Here is a 14135-nt window from a genome sequence, read left to right on the forward strand (position 1 = left end):
GTTCACCCACTTCAGTCTATGCCACAACATACACCCCACCCTTTACTCTTACAAATGGCCACATTGTGAAGAATGCAACTCACTCTACCACAAACACACTTCCCCATCACCGACCCCACACCCAAACAGTGAGAGGCCATGCTGCCCAGCTCGGAGCCACATGACCAGTGAAAACTGGTAGGGCGAAACGGGGAGACTGGTCAGGCCGCAGAAGTTCTGGACTAAGGACGTGCAATTTTTGTTTCTCGCGTCGCATTATACCGGGTAACATTTAGGGCCAAACTACACGTACGCGTGCTGGCGCATGAAAGCTCGCGCCCACGCATGCTTACACGCGCACAGATGGTGCAGGACAGATCATACGTGTCGAAGCGCGGGGCGAGCACAGATATCTAATGTTTACGCATGCTAAGAAATAGCCAACATGGCGGCACCCGTGGCTCCCGCTTCACCATGAATTTTCGTGATGGCTCCGTTCTCACTCACGGTGATCGCCAGTAACTATTGAAATGAGCTTCTGCTTTCTCTAAACTCACCTGAAACGTTATTTATGAGCGCATAGCACATCCAATTTCTGAAATCATTCTGCAATTCCGCCGCCCGTAGGCCTAACAAGACGCGTGTGCATAGCAACAACAGGATTATGGTGGCTAGAGGAGTAGCTTTGACGTCTGGAGCGTAGTTTGCCACTTCTTCGCATCATGACGCAAAAGTGGCGCCGCGCTCAGTACAACAGTGCTCAGCGGCGCATCTCGTCTGGTACAAGTGGTGGACGGTGTGTAACTGATAAAGCACGCAGAGTGAAAAGCTGTCAGTTTGTGCAATGAGGAGATACAGGTCTCTGTTACTGAATGTTTGCAATTTCCTAAAATAAGTTGAAGATTCTACGATGAAAAGGTGAGCAGCATGGTTAGCGGAAGCTCATCTCCCGTGGCGAACAAGCAAAGTCCGCACCAAATATATATAGTAGCAGTAGTTCTGCTTCAGAGAAGATCAAAGGACCACTTATTTCTTCGCTCTGAACTACAAATCATGGGGGCCTAAAGCAGCATTGTTCTCAGCACCGACAAGAGCTGGTGGGCGAAGGATGCTTTTAGGAACAGTTCCTCAAGTGCGATTTCAACGATGTTGTCAACCAGAAAAGTTTACCAAAGCTGCAATAATATGCTGCTTCCGCTCTTCTCTATAATATGATGCCCGAGAAAATAAGAGCCAACGTTATTTGGAACTGTGATCACACAATGTGATTATTCTTCTTCTTTCTGGGGTTTTACGTGCCAAACCCAGTTCTGATTATGAGGCACGCCGTAGTGGAGGGCTCCGCATTATTTCATACCTGCCAACCTAGAGGTCAGCTAGTTGTTTCTATGGCTGCAGTGGTAAAAGCTGACACCATGGTGCTGCAATGCAGCCTGCGTGAGAGCTGTCACTAAGAACAGTCAGCCACGATCCCGCTTGAATGCTGCAGTAATTGCTGCTGCGTTAAAGCGAGGCTGTGAACCAGCAAACAGACCCCTAGTACTTCCGAACAGTGCGAGAACTTGCATAAACAGCTTCAGCGCCTTTGATGTATCAGTTGTCAAATTTACAGGATATCTTCTCCTTTTTTTTTTAATAGCATAAAAGTGATGCTAAGCAGAACCTTAAAGTATGAAAGCCTATTTATTATTGTAGATATACTTGGCTGCTCATTAAAGGGGCCCTGAAACACTCCTCCAGTGAATCAATGAATGGCCTCACTATAAAAGCACGTAGTCTCATGAGTCTGATGCCGCAAAAATTTTTTGAAATCTTTAAGTATCAGTGGAGCTATTGCACAGATATGCAGATTTCTTTCTCTCTATTGAGCTGGAAACTACACAGTGGAGATGCTAAGAGGGCAAAGCACTGCCCAAAAGTTGAGAGTCTCGGTGGCAAAAAGGCTCGTCACGGAACCTCATGGCGGCCGCAGTAGACTACGCTACGCAGCACACCGCTGCTATCTCGGAGGCCACGTGCAGTAGACGCAGCTACACGCAACTGTATTGTATAGCCCGCAGTGCAAAGATTAAATGATTTTCCTGTCTTTTTGAGATCGCACATGTATATATTGTTACGAGGCATTACGTTTGAGCATGGCATTAAACGACCGCTTGGCTACGCGAAGAGAAAGAACATGGGACATGCCGCGTGAGATGCTGTCAGCCATTCTGTGGTAGCAGCAGCCTGTAAATATTGTAATATACGATTCCGTCTCTCCCGTGTACTCGTGAATCCCCGTGACAATTTGGTGGAGCTGGGGTCATCATGATGACAGACGAGACCACGACCACGCTGCCGGCGCCGGCCAGTACGACGCCAGCACCAGCACAGACAACAACGTCAATGATCATCCTTACGCATCCTAAAGACCAAGGGACATTCTGCGGTACGGATGAAGTTGACGTCGAAGATTGGATTGCCAATTATGAACGCATCAGTGAGATCAATCATTGGGACCCGACGCTGATGCTGGCGAACGGGCTCAAAGGAACGGCAAAGGTATGGTTCGATAACCATGAGGCAGAGATTGAAAGTTGGGACACTTTCAAAGAAAAACTTAGTGCCTTGTTTGGGAAGCCCATGGGTCGTAAGGCAGCCGCAATGAAAAAGCTATCCATCCACACTCAGACGACCACTGAACCATACATATCCTACATTCAGGACATCCTGGCTCTTTGCCATAAAGTTGACACAGACATGACGGAGTCTGACGAGGTTGGTCACGTGCTGAAGGAAATCGCAGACGATGCATTCAACGTATTACTGTGCTAAAATTGTGCAACCGTCGACACAATTATTGAAGAATGCCGGCGTTTTGAGCAGGCCAAAAGTCAGCGTACTGCGAGGTCATTCGCTCGGCTACCGAACACCGCTCCGACGTCATAATGCGAAGACGGCCAAGGCCACTCGTCTGCAGTCGCCGTCGCTGCCGGAATTTACACAAATCACCCATCGGGAAATCAAAGCAATTGCTCCTGCTCTTCCCAACAACGGCCACGCGATTTTCACGTGCCGGCCGTTTCCCTAGTCCAGTCCACTGTGCGGGAGGAACTCGGCAAGTTGGGTTTTGCCATCTGCACCGTTGCTCAGTCTCAAACAACTGACTTTCGCCCTAGGTCGCCGCCTCGCCCAAGATCGCCGCCCCAGGAACAACGGTTCTATCAGCACTCTCATAATCTGGCTGAATGGTGGACGGCAGATGATCGGCCAATTTGTTTCCACTGCCGCCGTATCGGTCACGTCGCGCTATTGCAACAACCGTTGGGTGTCGCCATTAACCCGGGATGACACTGCTAGCCACACCGACAACTACCGCCATTTTCAGCCCACTCAGCCATACAACAGTGATAGCTACCGCCGCTTCCAGCCTTTTGAGCCATACAACGTCGATGCCACCCCTACAATGCACAGCCGCTTCCTGCAACCCCGAGGTCACCAGTCCAGTTCGCCGCCAGCGCGTCGTCCATCGTCTCCTTTGCCTCTATGACGACGTCCTACATCGCCGCTCAACCTCCGACAGGGAAACTAAGGGATGCAGCTCTTAGAGGTGATGCTGCATCTTCGACTACCACTTCAAATCCTTTCCTCATATTGCCAACACGACAAAACTTGATCCACGTTGACTGCTTGACTGTTCCCATACTTGTCGATACTGGGACACAAATCTCCGGTGCTGAGTAATCAACTTCGTCGCCACCTCAAGAAAGTACTTACCCCCGCCCGCCGCTACTGGTATTATTCGTGTCGCTGATGGAAGAAGTCCCGCAGTCATCGGAATGTGCACAGATCGCATCACCATCGCCATGCATATATCTGTTTTGTTTACAGTTCTCGAGCAATGCCCCAACGACGTCATTCTCGGACTCGATTTCTTGTCGGCCCATGCTGCTCTCATTAACTGTGCAACCGGCGTCCTTCAACTTGAGCTTCCTCAATTTGCTGATGTTCCAGCTTTACCGTCACACCGCTTATGCTCTGTTGATTATGTTGGGTTGTCACCGCAAGCCGCCACATGTGTCGCCTTGACGACGGCATCACCAGTTCGAGACGGTGACTACATAGTACTTCCACTAGTTGACGTGCTGTTGACCTGAAATATTATTGCGCCGCACACCCTCATGACTGTTGTCAACAACCATGTCCAGCACCCGCTCCTCAACATCAGCAACTCGACCCAAGCTCTCCCGCAAGGCATCTGAGTGGCCAACGTGTCAGCGCTTGATGAATGCAACGTCACGGCATTAGATGCCGACACTTCGTCCTTTCTCGCAACCGACTCACCAAGTCCACTCCCCGACGGAATTACCACAATGATTGCCCCTGATCTTCCGAACTGTCAAGCTGCGGAACTCTACCACCTCCTAACGACCTATAGGGATATCTTCGACTTTGATGACAAACGGTCAAACGTCTCTCGTAAGTCATGGAATACGTACCGGAGATGCTATTTCTATCAGACGGCGACCATATCGTGTATCCCACTCCAAATGCTAGGTCATACGACGAGAAGTCAACAAGATGCTCTCCAAAGGCGTCATAGAGGCTTCCTCAAGTCCGTGGGTGTCACCTGTAGTCTTGGTCAAAAAGAAGGATGGCAGCTGGAGATTTAGCGTCGACTATCGTGCCTTAAACAAAATAAGGGGTGTAAAGACGTATATCTGCTGCCACGTAATGACGCCCTTGACTGTCTTCACGGTGCGAGATACTTCTCATCCATAGACCTGCGCTCAGGTTACTGGCAGATTTCTGTTGACCTGGACCGAGAAAAAACTGCCTTTATCACACCGAATGGCCTCTATCAGTTCAAAGTTATGCCCTTTGGACTGTGCTACGCCCCTGCAACGTTCTAACGCATGATGGACTTTCTCCTTTGTGGCTGCAAATGGTCCATCTGCCTCTGCTACCTACATGACATAACTGTGTTTTCCCCAATGTTTGTAAGTCACCTTACTCGTTTGGCAACCATTCTAGCTGTCTTTCATGGAGCGGGACTCCAGCTAAACTCCAAAAAGTGTAATTTCGGCAGACAACAAATCACTGTGCTTGGTCATCATGCAAGTGCTACAGGTGTCCAACCTGACCCTGCCAAGATTAATGCTGTCAAGAACTTCCCTGTGCCCACGTGTACTAAAGCTGTTCGGAGTTTTGTTGGATTATGCTGATACTTCCACCGCTTTATACGCAATTTCGGCATCACAGCCCCACCCCTAACCGACCTTCTAAAGAAGGACGCGTCCTTCTCGCGGGGCCACGACCTTTGTTACCTGTCATCGCTCAAGGACTCAACTGGTTGCCTTGGTCGCTGGCCTCTAAGACTACAGGAATATACCTTTGAGGTTAATTTATAAATCTGGCTGGCTACATCACGATGCCAATTGTCTTTCCGGTCATTCGGTGGACCCTGCTAAACTCGCTGACCATGACAATGATTCCTGCATGCTCGTCATATCTGATTTATGCGACATCGGCACCGAACAGCATCGGGATGAAACCCTAAAGCTCACCATTCAGTAACTCTCTTCCGCACGTTCCGACCCTTCTCTATGCCAGTATGTCCTATGCCTATATTTTTTTCCTGTTAGTACATTTTGCGCTGTCATCATTACTGCACCATCACCTTTTCTCGTTTTCAAATAAAAGAGAAGTAGAATAGAAACAAAAATATCACAGTATAGGGGGTGCATCATCGCACAGCGCAATCAAACCGGACGTGCGCACCTGTCAATGGTGATTTTGCGCTGTCATCATTACTGCGCCATAACCTTTTCTCGTTTTCAAATAAAAGAGAAGTAAATAGAAACAAAAATATCGCAGTATAGGTGGTGCATCATCGCACAGCGCAATCAAACCGGACGTGAGCGCCTGTCAATGGTGATGACTGGACGGCAAGCACTATACCTTCACTTATGCTTCGGCCTCGCGCTCCACTGTTCACGTTTCTTTCCATCACGATAGTACACGTCTCTACTGATCACTGCGATTGGGACGCCACCCTGCCCTACATTACTTTTGCTTGCAACTCGTCCTGGCATGACACCGCCGGCTTTTCACCGTTCTTTCTCCTGTGCAGCCGCAACCCTGCGATGCCCTTCGAGACGCTCCTTTCTGCTGATCCCTCCGTATCAACCGCATATGGTCAGAACATCCTCTCTCGAGCCAGAATGGCTCGCCAGGTTGCTCACAGTAGGCTATGTGTGTCGCAGGCCTCCCAAATGGAGCGCTATGATATCCGGCGCCGCGAAGTAGAGTACCCTCCTGAATCTCTGGTCCTACTCTGAACGCTGTCTCGACGCCAAGGCCTGTGCGAGAAGCTCCTCCCTTGCTACATAGGACCCTACAAAGTTCTCCGCAAGCTCAACGACATTGACTACCTCATCACTCCGCTCCAAAATCACCAGTCTTCTTCTTTTACGTCGGCTACTGATGTTGTCCATGTGTCACGGCTAAAACCCTACTACACCAGCAGTGCTGACTGATTTTAGAAGGCACCGTAACGGCGCTCAGTCCGCCAGGGGTGATGTTACGAGGCATTGTGTATGAGCATGCCGCCAAAGGACTGCTTTGCTACGTGAAGAGAAAGAAGACGGGGCATGCTGCGCGAGTGCTGTCAGCCATTCTGAGGTAGCAGCAGCCTGTAAATATTTTAATATAAGATTCCGTATCTCCCGTGTATTTGTGAATCCCCGTGACAATATGTTTAAGTTATTTAACTAAAACTTAGCTACTGTTATTACTACGAACATTCTCGTGATCATGAAATCAGCCACTAGCGTTGGTGGGTCCAGCTGCTTGCAATGAGATTGCAGAAGCGATAACAAGCGATTTTCACTCCTTTTGACATGAGATTATCAATTCTCTGTTGCAGGAAGTGCAATAGTATTTGGCTTACCATGTTCACAGGAGCCTCGTTAACAGATAGGCAATGTTTCCTTACTATGTTCAAAAAGTGTTTCAGGGCTCTTTTATTATCATGCACATTATACAAACCAATTAACTTTTAAACTAAGTTGTCTTCCCTCAATAGAGAGAAACTACAGCACAACTCAAAATTTTAAGGTGCATGCACAGCTGATTTTTTATATTACCCCGAAATGCAAAACTCTTTGTTTTGAAAAAGAGGATTTTCATTCATATCCATATGGTTCCATACAATTTTGCTTAGAGTGCAAGGAAACTTTGACAGGGTGAAGTAGGAGTGTGACAGGTGTTGTTCTACCTATGAAGCACTTATTTCACATGCAAGAAAATATATACACATGAGAAGAAAAAAACAATGAAGAAAAATATTTTAAATAAAGAAAACTGATAAGGTGTCAAGAAAAGGATGCAACATACGCAACTGGACATCATAAAATCTAACAGCAGCAAACAGTCAGTATAAAGGCAGTCAAACACCTATATGTGCAATCAAAGGCTGGCCGATGTGTGCAACCTCAGATTTTGCAATGTAGTGCATGCCCCTGCAAGTCTGCAAGTGTGCTAATCACTGTATTTTGTCAGCATAGTAGTACTTGCTAGTAAAGGTATGCAAGTGCCGTGTCAGCAATGACATAAGTAAAACTCGGACAAACCCATTTAGGGAGTTATCTTCCTACACAAATATTCAAACAGGGTCCTATCTGCCTTAGGTACCATCATTTGACAGACCATCTCATTATCACACAATGCATATAGGGGCATGTTTTATACTGCAGAGGTTTATACTAGGACTTGCTTTACCCTGCTTAGATCACTCACCAGAGAAGAGTGACACCATACACTCTGTACTGGCAGCACCTGTAATACTAAATTTACATATCGTATCACTGACACTTTTTCTTTCTTCAAAGCCTCATACTCGATTTGCTATCGTACATTGACCTTCATTCTTTAAGGCAGACTACATTTTGCACTCGCAAAAAGGGACTCGAGAAAACCTGTTGACATAAGCCACCCTAGTTGCGCAGAATATTTCTGTTGTGTTATATGGATGCATGACTTAGGGTGGAATTATGGATGCATGACTTATGGTGGAATTAAAGTGGGAAATTAAGGCTAAAAAGAGATATATAAAGTTCAAGGAGCATAGTCCAAACACAAAATTTCACTGAAAAGGTAATTGAATTTGGGGGTCTTTAAAGAAATAATGTGAAACGAGCTTAAATCTAACAACTGGTTTTTATCTCTCTGGGGAAGGGCCTCTGGAATGGAACACAAACTGTGACCCCTTTTCTTACAAGACCTTGAGTACATTAACCTATGCTTGATCACAGTTCACCCAGTCAACAAAAGCCAGGTAATAGCCAATTTGTAATATATATTTTGAACCATCATTTTAATTCAGCTCCGTAACCTTACACAGGCAAATGTCACTTAGCAGGAGATGAGGGTTGAAAAATCGCGCTTTTAAAAAAGGTTTTTTTTTTTTCGATATTGGTTAAAAAATTATGCTTCAGCATTCTATTCTGATGTGTGAAAAAATCAAGGAGCTTTTAAATCCTAAAGACCGAAAAATGATTCTAATTGAGGCATGGTAGCTGTAGGGACCTCAATTTTTCATTCGTGCTCAACGGACGAGGGCACAATCAAAACCCAAGTTTTGTCCAGATGGCAAGCATTCCTGGTGTAAGAACAAGTTAGCACTGGCCGCCTTGACTGAGCGAGCGCCGGTTCGTTCTCCAATTTTCACCAGTGCTCGGCCAAATTCGTGCCTAGTTCTGGGAATGGTCACTTTTATAGCCATACTATGGTTCAACAAAGGCCACAAAGGCTTCGAGAAGCAGGTTCCACAGGTGCTGGGCGTCCTTCCAACTTGGGAGTGGGCTCACTCCAAGCAACCAGAAAGACTAGAGAAGAATTCGAATGTCTAGAAAACAGACAGCTGAAGCTAAATATTGTTGTCACAGTGCAACAAAGAAAGCCAGCCTGGAGGAGGACGCTTGCAAGGGTTGAGGGCACCACCTATGCAGCAGGATAATTTTTAAGTTTTACACTTCCTTTAAAAGGACTATACTCGCTGACAACTTTCTGTGGCAATGACGGGAAAGCAACGGAGACAAGGTGCTCACAAGTGAGAGCGCTTCTGAAAAGAGTCCAGTGTTTAAATCCACTTTAGTTTAGGCTGGGGAAGAGAAAACAAACACCTTATTAGCAACAGTTAAATAAAACAGAACACACCAGTGAATGTAAAAGTTTGCTTATTTTGCGGTTCTTCCCTTCTGCGTCTCAGCAAACGCGAAAGCTTCGCATGAGGAAGCTGCGTCGATTCAGCGTCTGTTCCGAGCAACCAAAAGAACTGTCAAACGCTGCCGGACTACTTGGCGCGGCAACACATGTGCAGCAGCCATACGCACGCACCTTTCCCTTCATTGCCACAGAAAGTTGTCCGCGGTATAGTCAGCATTATGGCCAAATTTCATGCAAAGTGACCATCCCCACATCTCCAATAGTAAGAAAGCATGTTTAGAACTTTCAACTTCGTTTTCCTCTTGATCTTAAGCTGTTTTTACTGCTCGTGCACCAAAATTCTTGTACCCAATTTGACTGAATCTAAGCCAAATTTTGTGTTCTCATACACAGCATGTATGAAATGCAAATCTCTAGGTCTTAATGTAATTTTCAACAATTTTAGTTATGTGCTTTTCAGAAAACCACTGATCAATGTTCTCAATAATGATAGTCAAGATTAAATGTTTTTGCTTTGAAGCTTAAAGCTAAAAAAATAATTTTTGAGCTCATTTTCAATTATTTGTACATAAGCAATACATGCTATGTTATAACACTCTGCTACACCTGATATATAAACACCAGCCTTGTATAAGCATAGGTCGACATAACAGCAGGAGGACACTCACTCCCCAATATTTTTGCAGGCTCTCTACTCACTCACATACATCAGTAGTCACTCACATTTCTACTCAAGCCCAGTCACACTCACCAACAGTAACTCATGTTCAGATTTTCATGTCGACTTGAAATTACTGCAAGTGACTTTCGTTCGTACTAACATTAACCAGCATTCACTCCTGCTCATGCTCACGCGTTTATTCTCATATTCACTCACACCTTTCTTCACTCACTTTCTCACGACTGTAAAATGAGTGTGCAGCAAGTGTAAGTCAAGGGGAAGGGGGTGCTCGTGAGTGAGTGAGTATGCCGACCTATACTTTTCCCACTTCAGGGGTGACAGAAAAAGAACCAGATAAGATATCTAAAAAGTAAAAAGATATTGAACTCTATATTTTGCAGAAGTTTAGCTTTATTATTAACGAAAGTAGATTTCCGAGGTGCATCTCCCCTTAAGCCTTTCAGCGTCCCCAACGTACTGGCACGTTTCCATGTTTCTGTACCGCCATGTTCTTTTTGACATTCCTTTTGTTAAATAGGAATGTGAGGACCACACCAAGAAACAATTTGCTATTAGTATCTATGTCATTTTTCATTTCTGCACAACCAAAATTAAACCATGCGTTCATTTTATAATATCCGAGAAAAAGAAAACATGGCACTCCCCCACACTGGGAGAGCATCACCCCCCCCCCCCCCCCAAAAAAAAAAAAAAACAGACACTGAAAGAGTTAACACACCTTTGATCAAATACGAACCCTAAACTTCTGCACATAAAGGGTTGTGGTGACATATTTTATGATCACAAGTCAAATGTGTGTATTAGTCAAAGGTGGCTCCTGTATTGACATTCATATGCAACCGTATAGTGTATGTACTGGTTTAAACACGGGAGGCGCTCCAGTAAACTATAGAGAGCATTGCATGTGTCAGCACACCCACTAGCATTCATTGTCCAGAGCTATTGCAACATAAAGGAAATGCACAGGTGTTCCAAGGTATCTTCATTATAAAATATAAAAATGTACTTGCATATGCATGTCACTTTGTTAAAAAGGAAAATTCATTGTAAATGTTTTATGGCCGCACTTACATCATATAAAACCGGAAACTGGCCAGGTTATATTCTTGCTTTTAGTCATTGGTCATTTTGCACTAAGGCCATTCATTGTAAAGACGATAAACTAAACAGCTTAGAAATCACCATCAAGCTGTCAATGTGCAAACCACTGAAGATCAAAGGAAGCTTTGGTCACACAGATGTCCTGAAAAGTCAGACAATTCAAAAGCCTTCTTAGGTATTTCGGATAATTAACTATTTTATTACTTCATAAACAAGCCAACCAAGAAATATGGCTTGGCCAAGCCTATTCATTATTTAGTTGATTTAAGTTTTTTACCATGAATAGAACGAAGTTGTGCTCATAGTGAACTTAGTAAAAAGAAAAAAAAAAAAAAGGCCCTGTTTTGTAAGACTCTAATAAATTTTTTTATTGAACACACCATTAGAGTTACAATGACATGGTATATATATCAATATAAAGTTCATGAAATGTACTTCCCCCCAAAAATTTTTTTTCAAAAACACATTTTAAGGTGTAATATGAAATACAATTGAGTGTAAAACAAACTTTACTGAAAAATTTACAATGTTGTGCTTATCTGATAACACAGAAAGAATAGAAGTAAAGATATTGTGAAAAATACAAAATGTTTTGACTTCGATTTCCTACAGCTGACGAAAGTCTCGATGTTCTCTCTAAGAAGCGGCCTGTGCTAAAAAACACGTTTGCCTAGTGGAGAATGCATTTCTGATAGGTGTCACAAGTATTAAGCAAAATGTGACATATTAGATTGGAATGCGGGTAGCAGATCTCCACTATATGCTACACACTGTAAATAAGATATATAATATTGCAAACATCAGTACGACATCAATCACCACAAGAAATTAGTCAGCCATTAATAGGCAATACACAAAACTAACTGCCAAGCAGCTGGTGACTGTCCGGGCTCGTTTTGCAGGCCTCCAGCGTCCAAATTAAAATTTCATGAACTGGTGTCACCTTGACTACCTGCTACTTATTAATAAGACTTAGGACTTAGAGATTGACTCCAACCAAATAAGGAAATTTACTAGCCCGACGTTTCGGAACCAATTCGACTCCTTCTTCAGGGGGTATTCTTCGGAGGTGGCGGAGCGCCGCTTTTAAAAGGTCCAGGAAGGGGGAGAGAGCGTAAGGTGCGGAGACACTTGGCAGGGCACCTGCTCTAGACAGACAAAATAGGTGGTGGGGGTGGAGGGGGGGCTTCGGCTGGGTTGCCCGACGCTGGGCGCCCTTTCGTCGCGGGAATGCGTTGACTGACGAGGGACGGGGGGGGGGGGGGTCCTTTCTTCCTTTCGTCTGCAAGGCCATGAACATACAAAGAAGGAAGAATGCCCTTCACGCGGTTTATATTACCCGCAGTGTTCTGAATGTGCCAAGACTCGAGTAGTAGCCTTTTTCGCCAGTTTGTCTCTGTTTGAAGGATTTAGGTTTCTTGGAAAGAAATCTTGTGGTCGGAGTCTTCGGAATGTTCGGCGACGGCGCTGCGTACTATTCGGTTGAATGTTCTGACGTAGTTTTCATGTCGTCTGATTCTTTCTTTTAGATTTTTGGTTTCCCCGATGTACGACGCCGGACAGTCGGCACAGCTGATTTTACAGACGACGCCTTCAGCTTTTTCTTTTGGTGGACGGTCTTTTGGTTTAGGAATGAGGATATTCAAAGTGTTCATCGGTTTATGCGCGACTTTGAGGCCTTCTTTTTTCAGTATTCGGCTGAGAGCTTCGCTGGTACCTTTGACGTATGGGATGGACACTCGTTTCTCTGGTCGAGGGGGAGTCAATGGTTGGAAGTCCCGTAGTTTGTTTTTTCTTTTTTGTTGTCGGGTTGTTTTTCGAATGAATTCCGTTGTATAGCTGTTCCTTTTGAGTTCGCTGAGAACCGTTCTCCTTTCTTTCTTTTGATCTGATTCCATAGTGCAATGAGTTTCGACTCTTTTCAATAAAGAATTTACGACCGATGCCTTGTGGTTTGCCGGATGGTTGGATGCGAAGTGTAGGTAGCGGCCTGTGTGGGTTGGTTTTCGGTAGACTGAGAATTTTAGATTGCCGTTGGTTCGTGTAACTTGTACATCTAGGAATGGTAACGATCCGTTTTGTTCGCGCTCCGACGTGAACTGTATATTCGGGTCTACAGAATTTAAATGGCTCTGCAGGTTTTCGACTTGCGACTCCTTCACGATACAGAAGCAATCATGCATGTACCTGAGGAAAACTTTCATCCATGTACTGAGGAAACCCCCCCCCCCCCCACCACCTAGTTTGTCTGTCTAGCGCAGGTGCCCTGCCAAGTGTCCCCGCACCTTACGCTCTCTCCCCCTTCCTCTCCGTTGTTACGACGGACCTTTTAAAAGCGGCACACCGCCACCTCCGAAGAATACCCCCTGAAGAAGGAGCCGAATTCGTTCCGAAACATCGGGCTAGTAAATTTCCTTATTTGGTTGGAGTCAATCTCTAAGTCTTAATCAATTTTCCCAACCAGACAGGTAACTCTGTCGAAATGTTTAGCTTCCAGCTGCTACTAATAGCATGCAAACAATACTTTAAGGGTACAATGAATCACGAGACCAACGTCGGCAACGTGAGGGCTGCAGCCACTGAAGCACTTGCCATCTTCATGATTTCAAGGTGCACACCTTTGCATGCTTATTAAAAATCGCTGCGACATTGAATTCGAGCACAGCCCTCGTGAGTTGCTTGTCACCCATGTTTAACTGCCATGATATAGAAAAAGCTAATTGCAGTGACATTTTATGACTAAGTATCCAGCCAACCTTCCTGTCATATTCTATAATGAAACTTGCACCACAGTTGCCACACAAGTGAATCAGTAAGGAGCAGTAATCTGTTTCCTTATTGTGTTAAAAAGAATGGCCCTTTTTAGAAGGTTTTATTATAGAATTTTAATGAATATATGATCCTTGTTATAAGATGCTATACACTCGAACCTCGTTATAACGAAGTTGAAGGAGGAGCTGAAATTCTTAATATCCGTGCGTAATTCGTAATATACAAATCCGTTCGTATTCGTAATATACAGTCAATAAATTTCACAATTGTAAACATGGAAATAACAACACGACATTGCAGCCCGCAAAACTGCTACACAGCTATGCCTGCGATGAAATTTAAATAAACAAAAGAATCTTTGGCATAGGCAACACGCGACTTTTTAGCACCTGAC

General features: G+C 44.9%; 1 protein-coding gene across 2 annotated transcripts in view; it reads right to left on the minus strand.

The window, feature by feature from the left end:
* LOC119435935 (uncharacterized) overlaps nucleotides 1-14135 on the minus strand; it is a 167538-nt gene that overhangs the window by 136283 nt on the left and 17120 nt on the right. The window contains exon 3 of one of the 2 annotated variants that reach the window (XM_049660887.1): nucleotides 10940-11111. The exons of the other annotated variant lie outside the window; for it this stretch is intronic. The gene's annotated coding sequence lies outside the window, so the exon portion shown is untranslated. The remainder of the gene's footprint in view (nucleotides 1-10939; nucleotides 11112-14135) is intronic. 2 annotated transcript variants of the gene reach the window in all.

The sequence above is a fragment of the Dermacentor silvarum genome, chromosome 1 (assembly GCF_013339745.2).
Source record: "Dermacentor silvarum isolate Dsil-2018 chromosome 1, BIME_Dsil_1.4, whole genome shotgun sequence".
Classification (NCBI taxonomy): Eukaryota; Metazoa; Arthropoda; class Arachnida; order Ixodida; family Ixodidae; genus Dermacentor; species Dermacentor silvarum.